This window comes from Glycine soja, unplaced genomic scaffold (assembly GCF_004193775.1).
Source record: "Glycine soja cultivar W05 unplaced genomic scaffold, ASM419377v2 Super-Scaffold_81, whole genome shotgun sequence".
NCBI classification, from domain to species: domain Eukaryota; kingdom Viridiplantae; phylum Streptophyta; class Magnoliopsida; order Fabales; family Fabaceae; genus Glycine; species Glycine soja.
This window is the reverse complement of record NW_021143574.1, coordinates 199,997-213,022: the sequence shown is the minus strand read 5'-3', so window position 1 is coordinate 213,022 and position 13,026 is coordinate 199,997. Positions and strand designations below refer to the sequence as shown.

General features: G+C 37.8%; 1 non-coding gene across 1 annotated transcript; it reads left to right on the top strand.

The window, feature by feature from the left end:
- Positions 1 to 6,986: 6,986 nt before the first annotated feature.
- On the top strand, positions 6,987 to 7,093 carry LOC114404112. Its single transcript, XR_003664819.1, has one exon. It is a non-coding gene; the product is annotated as a small nucleolar RNA R71 (small nucleolar RNA).
- The last annotated feature ends 5,933 nt before the right edge of the window (positions 7,094 to 13,026 follow it).

Sequence of the window (13,026 nt, the reverse complement as noted above, 5' to 3'; positions counted from 1 at the left end):
TAAGTGGAAATTAAGCAAAACTAGTAAACCCAAAACCAAAATTAAAAATTAAGCATAAAAAGTAAACCCAAAACCTCCAATATCAACAAAATCAACCAAGTCCTCAAACCAATCCAAGTCCTCAAAACAAGACCTCCTTTATTCAACTTCATTCTTTTTCTGTTTTTCTCTTCTTCTTTTTTTGAAAGCAGAAGCATTTGGAAGCATTTTGAATATTTGAAAAATAAAGCAACAATTAGGCAATATATGTATATACATCAAGCATGGCAAAAAAAAACATATCATCCAATGAAACATACCCCCCCCCCCCCCCCACACTTATTCCCAAAATAATTCCAAAGCTCCAAAATTCCTTAAGGGTAGGGTGAGATCATGGTTTTTCACTTAAGGCTTGTAATGAGCTTCAAAACAAAGAAAGGGTAACATAGGCTCAAAAGGGCTATCAAAGGAATTAATTCAAGGTAGGCTCATTTGACTATAGGCTTATAAGAACAAAATGCCTAAATCATCTCCCAACATGCATGTGAACCAAGAAGTATCAACAAGAGTCAAGCCAAGGCTATTGTGCAAGCAATCAATGGGAAAAAAACACACCGAATAAAATAGATGATGATGGCTCAAAATCTCACCAAGGGTAAATCTATCAATTTCAATTCAACCTTTCAAAACTAACTTGACATGTAGAGAAAAGCAAGGATTTCAATTCACAAAATGCCAAGAAACTCCTATTTCCAAAACAATTACCCCTTACTTGTACATAACCTAGAATTCAAAGAGAAACATGCAATGTTTTACACAAAACATAAAACCAAAATAACAAAATTAACTTAGAAAACCCCAAACAAAGAACAATCTCCCCCCCCCCCCCACACTTAAACAACACATTGTCCTCAATGTAGCACAATCATAAGATCAAGAGCAATCAGAACAATTAATAAATTTGGACAAGTGCAATAAAAGTAAAGAAGGAGACAAAAAAAGAAAACTCCCTAAGTCATGGCGGAAGAGAAGTAGGGTGAAGTAAGGAGGTCTCCTCCACCACTACATCCACCAAGGAGGGATTTGTGAGGAATGGTTTCAACCGGTGTTCATTGACCTTGAAGCTCTTATATGTGGATTCACTTTTGATCTCAATTGTACCATAAGGAAAAACATTATTCACCACAAAAGGACCAATCCACTTTGACCTCAACTTACCACTCATGAGTCTGAGCCTAGAGTTATACAATAAAACTTTCTGTTCAACCACAAAGTTCTTCTTAGCTATCAAGCTGTCATGGAACTTCTTGGTCTTCTCCTTGTAGAATTTGGAATTCTCATAGGCTTCTAAACGGATCTCATCTAGCTCACTTAGTTGCAACTTCCTTTCCTCTCCAGCCTGATCAATAGAGAAGTTGCAGGTCTTTACAACCCAGTAGGCTTTGTGCTCTATCTCTACAGGAAGATGACATGCCTTGCTGAAGACAACCCGATAAGGAGACATTCCTGTGGGTGCTTTGTAGGCAGTCCTATGCGCCCAAAGAGCATCATCCAGCCTGGTGCTCCAATCCTTTTTGTTCGGCTGTACAATCTTCTCCTAGATCCTTTTTATCTCCCTGTTTGAAATCTCAGCCTGCCCATTAGTTTGGGGGTGGTAAGGTGTGGAAATTCTGTGCACGACCCCATACTTTTTTAGCAAAGCATACATGGATCTGTTACCAAAATGGGTGTCTTGATCACTAACAATGGCTTTAGGGACTCCTAAGCTGCAAAATAGATTAGATCTAACAAAATCCACTACAACCTTAGCATTGTTAGTTCTGGTGGCTTTGGCTTCCACCCATTTTGAAAGATAATCAATAGCAAGGAGAATATAAACAAAACCAAAAGAGATAGGGAAAGGCCCTATAAAGTCTATACCCCAGACATCAAACACCTCACAAAACAACATGGGTTGTTGAGGCATTTGCTATCTCCATGAAAGTGAGCCGCCTGCTCTCTGACAAGGCTCACAAGTGCTATAGATTCTCCACGCATCCTTGAAGATGGTGGGCCAATAGAAACCACAGTCAAGCACCTTGCTAGTTGTCCTCTGTATGCCAAGATGGCCATCTGGTGCGGAAGAATGACAGAATTGCAGGACCGAGTCAATCTCATGCTCTGGAATGCATCTCCTAATAACTTGGTCACTGCACAACTTCCACAAATAGGGGTCATCCCAAATATAATGCTTCGCATCACTCTTAATTTTATCAGTTTGAGCTTTAGATGCTAAGGGAGGAAAAACATAAGCAACTATATAATTCACAATATTAGCAAACCAAGGAGTGGGGAAGGAATCATAAATATTATACAGAATGTACAAATGGTCATCCGAAAAATCATCCTGAATGGGTGAGTCCTCAGACACACGCTCAATCCTACTCAGGTGGTTAGCCACGAGGTTCTGTGCACCGCTCTGATCACGGATCTCTAAATCAAACTCTTGGAGCCAAAGCATTCACCTGATCAATCTAGGCTTTGATTCAGCCTCTTCAATAGGTACTTCAGAGTTGCATGGTCAGTATAAACAATAACACGAGTACCAAGCAAATATGAACAAAATTTCTCAAGAGCAAAAACTATCACTAATAGCTCCTTCTCTGTGGTAGTGTAATTTTCTTGGGCAGCATCCAAAGTTCTGGAAGCGTAGTAGATCACCCGAGGCAGCTTGTCAATCTTTTGAACAAGGACAACCCCCAATGCATAATTGGATGCATCACACATCAGCTCAAATGGGGCTGTCCAATCAGGTGCCTGAATGATAGGGGTGGTAGTCAACGCATGCTTGAGGCAATCAAAAGCCTTTTTGCACTGGTCATCAAAATCAAACTCCACCTCCTTTTGCAGCAGATTGGATAGTGGAAGGGCCACTTTGCTAAAGTCCTTGATAAAGTGCTTATAAAACCTTGCATGGCCAAGAAAAGAACGAACCTCTCACACGTAAGAGGGGTAAGGCAATTGTGAAATAACAGCTATCTTTGCAGGGTCTACCTCTATGCCCATACTGGAAATGATATGCCCTAAAACTATACCTTGTTCTACCATGAAGTGACATTTTTCAAAATTCAGCACAAGGTTAGTTTCAATGCATCTATTAAGAACTCTATCTAGACTATCCAAACATGCATCAAAAGAGGATCCATAAATAGTAAAATCATCCATAAACACCTATATGCAACTCTCTAAAAAGTCACTGAAAATGCTAAGCATACACTGTTGGAAGGTACCAGGGGCGTTGCATAGGCCAAAAGGCATCCTCCTATAGGCAAAAGTGCCAAAGGGACAGGTGAATGTGGTCTTTTCTTGATCCTTAGGAGCAACATGAATTTGTAAATAACCAGAAAAACCATCAAGAGAATAGTAATGAGACTTACCTGCCAAGCGCTCAAGCATTTGATCAATGAATGGCAGGGGAAAATGATCTTTGTTGGACCTTGTGGCCTCAATAATCTTAAGAGGGATAGGCTTAGAATGCAGAAGAAGCAACAACAATCAATTTAACAATGTTCTTTAAACATGCAAGACACAATTGATTGCAACAAAATAAATAAGATAAGGGAAGAGAGAATGCAAACACGGTTTTATACTGGTTCGGTCACTTCCCGTGCCTACATCCAGTACTCAAGCAACCCACTTGAGATTTCCACTATCTTTGTAAAATCCATTACAAAGTCTGAACCACACAAGGACAACCCATCCCTTGTGTTCAGGAATCCTTTACAACAAGAGACTCACAGTCTCTTAACCAATCTCATTGAATAAGAAGAATGGAAGAAGAATTCTCTCTTCAAGAGAAGAATATTACAATGAAGATCATGTAAGAATCCTTATAGATTTTGCAAGTGTTTGGTCAAGGATTTCTTTTGAGAGAGCATTTGACAATGAAGTTCTTTTGGAATCTCTCTCATTGTCTTTTGAGAGGATAAGACATTTTTGCCAAGCAAAACTCTCTCTTAAATTTCCTCCCAAGTCACACATATATATAGGCCTTTGATGGCCATTCAAAATCCAAATGATAAGATGTGATTGTTGGTGATATTCCTTGAAAATCCTCTCTGGTAATCGATTACAGAATTAGTGTAATCGATTACACAGCTGTTTTTCTTGAACAGTTGTGATCCTTCATTTAAAATTTGAATTCCTAACGGTCAGAGTCTCTGGTAATCGATTACATATGATGTGTAATCGATTACACACTTTCAAACCATTGGTAATCAATTACTTGTATTGGTAATCGATTACATGTGCCTTGAATGACTTGAAACCTTTCATTGTGAGGCAAGGCTTGATCTTGAAGAAATCTTGAATCAAGGCTTAGTTTGTTGAAACAATCTTGTATTAATCTTGAAGCAAAATGAGCCTTGTTTGATTCTTCTTTTGACATCATCAAAATCATGTATACATACATTCACAATCTTTTCTGGTTTCCTGGTTCAGCCTCTTATAATCAATGCAGACTCACTAGCTATTCTGCACTTTTGTGGGGATAAGCTCATCCTTCTCATTCTTGATCACTGTGAGGCCTGTCTTCTTAGGAACCACTTGGACTGGACTCACCCACTGGCTGTCAGAAATGAGGTAGATGATTCCAGCTTGCAAGAGCTTGGTCACCTCCTTTTTCACCACATCTAGATTTATGGGGTTGAGTCGCCACTGTGGCTGTCTCTAAAAGTATTCTATGCATGTAGGTTGATGGGCTAATACCAGGAATGTCTGCTAAAGTCCATCCGATGGCTTTTTTGTGCTTCTTGAGCACTAGCAACAACTTCTCTTCTTGCTCAGTAACAAGGGAGGCAGAGATGATCACTGGAAATTTTTCTTTGTCCTCCAAGTAAGCATATTTGAGGTTTGCTGGTAAAGGCTTCAACTCTGTGTGGGTGGTGGCTGAACAGTGGGAGGAACCATGGTAGGAACCATGGTAGGAGAAGAAGAAGGTTCCTCAGCCTGTACCTCATAAAGCAAGTCAGAAGTATATGTACTTCCTACAATATGGTTAGGGCATTTTGACTCTAAAAAATCAACATCAAGAGGTACAACACCCAGAAAATCAGAACTAGACTCAAATTCAAATTTACTCTCAGCATAAAAATCAGATACAGGATCAAATTCAAACTCAGATTCAGATTCAATGCATAAGGAATGACAAGTATGCAGATTAGATAAAAATGGATGTTTCCTACCATGAAGAGAATCAAAGTCAAACATATAATCATCAACAATCTGATCAAGTATCTCAGCACGAAAAACAGAATGATCCTCAGATGGATGTTTCATGGCATCGAGAATGTTAAAATGAACAACAATATCACCAAATTCCATAGACAATGTGCTAGCATAAACATCGATCTTGGTTCGGGCTGTTTTCATAAATGGCCTGCCTAAAATAATTGGAACTGAACCACGGGAAAATCCTTCTTCCATATCAAGAATATAAAAATCAACAGGAAAAATAAGTTCACCAACCCGAACCAACACATCCTCTATCAAACCTGTGGAGTGTGCAACACTTCTATTTGCCAATTGAATCATGACACTCGTAGGTTGCATAGGTCCAAGAGATAAAGAATTGAAAATGGACAGAGGCATGACACTAACTGATGCTCCTAGATCTAGCATGACATTCTCAAATTTGTTGTTCCCAATAATGCAAGGTATACAAAAAGTACCTAGGTCCTTACATTTCTCAGGAATGTGAGGAACAAATTTACCTATCAATGCTGACACATTTCTGCCCATGCTAATCCTTTCATTGCCCTTGAACCTCCTTTTGTGGGTGCACAACTCTTTTAGAAACTTGTCATATCTTGGAATTTGCTTGATGGTATCTAGCAGAGGTATGTTCACCTCTACTTTCCTAAAGGTCTCCAAGATCTCCTTATCCACTTCTTCCATCTTTTTGTTTGGAATTACTCTAGGTGGAAATGGAAGAGGGATAGGAGGTTGCTGCAAGTTAGAACTACTAGAAGAAGGTCCACCTATATGATCAGGAAGCTTTCTCTTTTGTGCAGCTAGCTCATCCTCTTTTTCAGGTGTAGAATGAAGCTTGAAAGGTTCAGGTGAAGGTGCTGCTACTGGTGGAGGCACTTCAATTTGCTTGCCAGACCTCAAGGTGATGGCACTCACATTTTTCAGATTGCACAGTTTGTGAAGGAAATTTGTCATAATTTTGGGACTGAGCTTGGTTCAACTAAGTAGCCATCTGCCCTATCTAATTTGTTAGACTCTGAATGGAGGCTCTCGTCTCTTGCTGAAATTGCATATTCTTGATGGTCATTTGCCTCACTAACTCCTCTAAGGAAGGTTGAGAAGGGGCCTCAGTTGCTTGTTGTCTTTGTTGTTGCTACTGCTGCATTGGAGGAGGAACATATGGCCTGCTTGGACCAACAAAATTCTAGAAGGGAGGGACATGCTATTGTTGTTATGGAGGATTTGCCCATCTCAGATTTGGATTATTCCTCCAACCTGGATTGTATCTGTTGTTTGAAAGATCATAATTATTCTGCTGTTGTTGGTTTTGCTGCTGAGTTGGTCTATTATAAATGTTTGCAGCATAGGTTTCAGGTTCCTCATTAACTCCAGATTGTTGCATAGATGGACAAAGATCTGTATGGTGATCAGTGGAAGAACATAGACCACAGACTCTTGCAACAGTAACAGGTGCACATGTAGATTTCTGATTTATGGCAAGCTGAGTTACTAGGTTAACCAAGGCATCAAGTTTTCCCTCAAGCTTCTTATTTTCAGCAAATAAAGATGAATCTGTGGCCACATCATGGACTCCTCTAAGGACAATAGCATCATTTCTTGCACTGAATTGTTGGGAGTTGGAAGTCATCTTCTCAATCAGATTCTTGGCCTCAATAGGAGTCATATCACCAAGAGCTCCACAACTGGTAGCATCAATCATACTCCTCTCCATGTTGCTAAGTCCCTCGTAAAAATATTGCAGAAGGAGTTGCTCAAAAATCTAGTGGTGAGGACAGCTTGCACATAATTTCTTGAATCTTTCCCAGTACTCATACAAGCTCTCTCCACTAAGTTGCCTGATGCCTGAAATGTCTTTTCTGATGGCAGTGGTCCTAGATGTAGGGAAGAATTTCTCCAAGAACACCCTCTTAAGGTCATCCCAACTGGTAATGGACCTGGGAGCAAGGTAGTACAGCCAATCTTTCGCCACTCCCTCTAGAGAATAAGGAAAAGCCTTTAGAAAGATATGATCTTCCTGGACATCAGGGGGCTTCATGGTGGAACAGACAATATGGAACAGACAATATTAGTCCAGTCTTGAGAACATATGGAACATCCTTATCAGGATATTGAATGCACAAGCTTTCATAAGTGAAGTCAGGTGTAGCCATCTCCCTAAGAGTCCTCTCATGAGGTGGAGATTGAGCCATGTTCCCAGTATGAAAATTAGCAGCCGAATGCTCAAAATTAGAATGTTCAGAATCACCAGCAACAGAATGCTCAGAATGCATGGAATGCTTAGAATGCTCACTATGCCTAAATAATATATGAAAGGTTCTATCTATTTTAGGATCAAAGGGTTGTAAATCACCTGGATTGCCCCTAGTCATGCACTATATGCAGCAAATCATGTATTTCTCAAACAAGCACCAAGGGTAAAAAGGTAGGGGTAAAACTACAACTATACTCAAACGATATCCAAATGAGCTGAAAATTTGTGAGCAACACCCTAAAATCATGAAAAGATAGTACAAAAATTTTCAGACAAAAATTCAAAGTCTAACTATGAAAACTGCCTAAGAAACGTTTAGAAAATAGGACAATAATACTTCAAAAAAAAACTTAGTAAACAGCTGATTTTTTAAGTTCTAAGAACCACAGCCAGCTAAAGCCGATTGAAGTTGCATGGGAAATTTTTTTCTACCCCAAATGCATATATAATAATAGTCATTCTGATAACCGGATCAAAAGTTATGGCCGTTTTGAGTTTTGCTAAAAACAAGTTCCCAAATTTTTTGAATCTCTCAAATTCAGCCACACCAAGTGCTTCTGGTATTTTTCACACAAAATATGGATCAAAAGAAACTACCACACAAAAAATCAGCCAAAAATAACAACTCTAGCTATCAAAACAAAAATTGCCAATTAATTAGAAAAATCTAACACTGTTCATGCACTATTCACAACAGTTTTCACTTGCGGAACCACAAAATTTCACTCCTAAATAGGGGACACCTCTGAACAGGGGACAAGAATGAAAAGCAAAATAGAATACTACACAACACTACACACCTAACAACTAAACACTGCAAATTAATCACATAACACAAATTTTATAATAACAGATTTTATAAAAACACAGAAACAAACACAAAGACACAAAAACATAATTATTAACCTTTGGACCACTACTCCTCGGCAGCGGCGCTAAATTGGATAAAGGTCGTACCCAAATCAAATAAACATTAAAATGCAGTATCTAGGAAGTGATCCTCGGTCGTCTCCCAGTGAGCAATGATCAAATAAACGTTCATAACATATAATAATAAAACAGTAACGAATGAGAGGGGTTTGTTTATTTTTGTAATTTAAATAGCAAACAAACTTGAATTAAAGAAAAAAAGAACTAAAACATGTTGTTTCCCCTTGATTCAAAAGCAAGTCTCTTATCCTAGGTTATGAGAATTTATCCCTAATTAGTTCAACCACTTAATCCAACCAGAAATTAATTTACTAAGCGAAAATTAACACAAGGCTGTCATTATGTGATTAAGCAACACATACACCAATTAATCCCTCTCACATGTCCATTAAGCATGAACGTTAATTAAGCACAGAGACAATTAATCAAGCATTAAGCATGCATAGATTAATATCACCAACAATACAGAAAAATTGGTGAAGGGGAAAAACTGGTCAGAATTTAATATTAATAACAAAACCTCAAAGAGAGCTATGCTTAATCCTCAAGAGAAAAAAACATTAGAGATTCAGCCTTCCATTAACAGCAGGAACAAAGAGGAAACCAAGGGTAGAAAACGAACATGAAATTAGAAAGCAAAAATGAAAACGAAACTGGAATTAAAAGCAAAAAATGAAACTGGAATTTGAAGCAGACAACGAAAATGAAGTTCTACGTGAATAGTACCACGCGTGAACAGTAACCCGAGAAAACTGAAAACGAAACCCTCAACTTCTGCCTTCGTGAACAGTAACACGACCCTACTAAAACCCTAGCAGCTGGGCTCCCAAGCTTACAAATCTAATTTTTTGGCCCAATAAGGTCTGGCGGCCCAATTACAAAAATACAGCCCAAAAACGAAATAAAATAAAACTGGACGACAAATAAAATTGTTTGCTCTCTTCAAGTCCAAGCCGGTTCAGCCCAATTCCAGATCCAAGCCCAATTGCTTATAATTCTCCAGAAATTAAATTAAAACACAAAATTAGTCAAGTAGGGCCAAATGATAAAGCTGCATAATTAATTTGACAATTAAGGCTAATCAGTAATTAAAATGGTGACAGAAAGGGGTAAGAAATAGGAGAAAATAATGACACATTAATCATGTGTGTGCATTTTTTTAAACTTTGATAATTTGAAAATTAAACTTCAGATTTCAGAGCTCTTTTAGAGCATATAATTTCATGTTCTTCTCTTCCTCTCCCTTCATTCATCTCCTTCTTCCTCCAAGCTCTTATTCATGGCCTCCTATGATGGTGAGCTTCTTCTAGACTCATCTTCTCCTTGAAGTGGCGTCTCCTCTATCTCTTCCTTCTCTATTCCGCTGCCATTCATCTTCCAAGAAGCAAAGAAATCCATTGATGAAGAAGATCCTAGGCCTACAAGCTCCAATGGAGCTTACATCACGTCACACAATAGATGCTCCCATATGTCGTCCAGTAGTTGTTGTCTTCCATTCAAACAGTTGATGCAAGGACAATAATATTTTCCTTCTTCATTCGGTCGACCTCTTTCTGAAGCAAATTGCAAGAACTACTCGACGCCATCCTCATATTCTGGGCTCATGCGACTTTGATTCATCCAACTTCGATCCATGTAAGAAATTCCATGCATGAAAATCTCACTTTTTTATTTATAGGTGTGGCTCTATCCCATTTAGGAAGACTGTCTTTTATGTTAGCTTCAAGCGTCAGGGTTAGCATTATTTTGAAAATTTTGACTAAATTTTGGCAGCATTTCGCATTGGTCTCCAAGTACACTACATGACATCGGTGAAATTAATTTCCCGATAATCAACTATGCACTCAGAGAACAACTTGAAATGCATTGTACCGAAATATCATCAAATTAATCAAAATAATAATAACCTTAATGAATGAATCTAACATAAAAATACCAGTCTCCCCAAACTGTCCAAATGGATAATTCAAGACTAAATACAATGACTAATGCAAATTGTCCACAAGAATCATTGCATTCAGTCTCAAACGGGAATCTAAGGTTCACTCAGCATGAACAACAGTTGTTTATATAGCAAATTACATTGCTGACGTACAAGAACATACAAAATCTAAATTTTGATCCCAAACAAATATCCACATATACAGTTGTTTGTATAGCATGTTACATTCATGACATAAAAAATCTAAATTTGTCATGGAAGATAAAGAAAAGGAAAGCACAGACATGAGAAAGAAAGTGTATGTGTGCCCAGAGGCAACATGCGTGCACCATGACCCTTCAAGGGCACTAGGGGACCTCACTGGAATCAAGAAACACTTCTTCAGGAAACAAGAAGAGAATAAATAAAAGTGTGACAAGTGCTCCAAATGGTGCGTGGTTCAATCATATTGGAAACATGGTTTGAACCAAATTGGGATATGAAATTGTGTGTGTCTATCTCTTTGTCTGTGTGTGTGTCTGTGTCTTTATGTGTGTGTGTGTGTGTGTGTGTGTCTCTATATGTGTGTATGTCTCTCTCTGTGTGTGTCTTTGTGTGTGTGTGTGTGTTTGTGTGTCTCTATGTCTTTATGTGTGTGTGTTTGTGTCTGTGTGTTTGTGTGTGTGTGTGTGTGTGTGTGTGTGCATGTGTAGGGGGTCATTCGAGGGTAGCAAAGGATCATCATATTCTAAACATCATCAGTGACACCATACACTCCTATATTGAAGAGTTACTAAACCAATGCGGCCAGAATAACCATTATCATCAATTTGCAGTAGCATGAATTCACCTTCTTTGGGGGACACTACAATTCTACCATCTATTATGCAGCTGCCAAGGGTAAACACTGACATTCTCAAAAGGTAACTTAACAAGGATGGAATCACACTCCAACTATAAACATTTCCATCCATGCTCATGAGCAATTTCAATTGTTGGCATCAGCTTACAAGAAACTCACAGCATGTCCAAAAGATAGGTTATATGATTTGGAAGGAAAGGGCATTGAATTGGTTCCAGTGATTATAAATATGGACAAGGGTCATCATTTGGACAATAAATTGGTAGGTGGGTGTGTGTGTGTGTGTGTGTGTGTGTGTGTGTGTGTGTGTGTGTGTGTGTGTGTGTACCATGCTTCAATTAGTTGAAATACTATTGGAACTTTATGTCAGCAGCCCCAAGCTATTCATCATTATGACGAAATGAAACTTTAGGGGAGGAGTATTGACAAATACTCATTAGTTAGTCAAACAAATATAGGAATTTATGTAACAAAGAATGGTATTGGGCTTGCAATTGATTATTTCTTATTTCTTTCCAAATTATTCAATAAAAACAAGTTTCATGGCATTGCAAGCTATCCTGTACTCAGGAACAAGTGGTGCTTATAAATCAAACAGTTCTACAACTATACAAGTAATGCATACAAAAACAATTTCAAAGTAGTTTTCAAATCAAAGATATAAATACCTGAGTTGGAGGCTTCAGCACAATTGACTTTCCACCAATGACCGTAGGACCACTTTTCGAAATAGCAATGAGCAGAGGATCAAGAATGGCTAAAATCACTCCTAATGGAATCTGAAAATAGTATGGCAGCATAATTTAGTGTTTAGCAAATTAAAAAAAAGGCTAAATGACATTATAAATAATATTCTAAATTCCACCAATATAACTTTTAAGCCACTTTATTTTTAGAATCTGTTTTGATCTCTCAAGACCTACCCTATCATTTTGTTAGACAACTAAAACTAAGCCATGGAAATAGGTTAAAAAAAAACCATCCTTAGAGAGGTTAAAAGAAGATAAAATTATAATTAAAATATTTCATTGATGCCTTTACACGATGCAAACTCTATGCTAAACAAAGGTATACAAGAAATTCCCACCAGAAGCCAATTCTAATTTCTAATACAACTGCATTACTAATATCCTCATGGAAAGTAACACCAGATCTATCTGCCATAAGGGCAGCTAACATGATATTAGGAGCAAAATTAATAACTTGCATTAACTATCTAAAACTATGATTAAACTTAGTTAAAGTGTCTGCTACTTAATTCCCTTTGCTATTCACTTGAGGAAATGACATCAAAGGCTCTTGAAAGGTGAACTTGGGAATGTTGTTTCCCAAGTTTCAAATTTTACATGTAATTTGATGGTTTCATATCTCAATACCATTTGTTTTTATTAACTTTCAACTACATTTTTGGGGCAATCATCCAGTATCCCCTAGCAAAAAAATCAGAGACAAATCACTCGAGGATATTGAGATTCTATTTGAAAACAGAATAGGTTGTAGGATTGAACATAAATAGCTGAAGGACCGAACAGAAATGTGGTAGAACGAAACTAGCAACCACACACATACAAAGATGGAGCAAAAACTCATTTGTTGTAGTTTAGTTATGCATCATATTTAAAGTGTTACAATGAGAGTTTAAATACAAAAGCTATAAAAGTTTCTTAGTGGGCAGAGCAGAAAGCAATCAAATGGCTGCCAAGGCTACAAGCAATTTGATTGTATCATGTCTTGCAATTAGAGAAAATTTATAAAAAAAAAAAAAATCAACACCATGTTGCTAAAATTAACCTTTTACCACCAATCTAACTTTTTTCCCACAAAACCATCAAA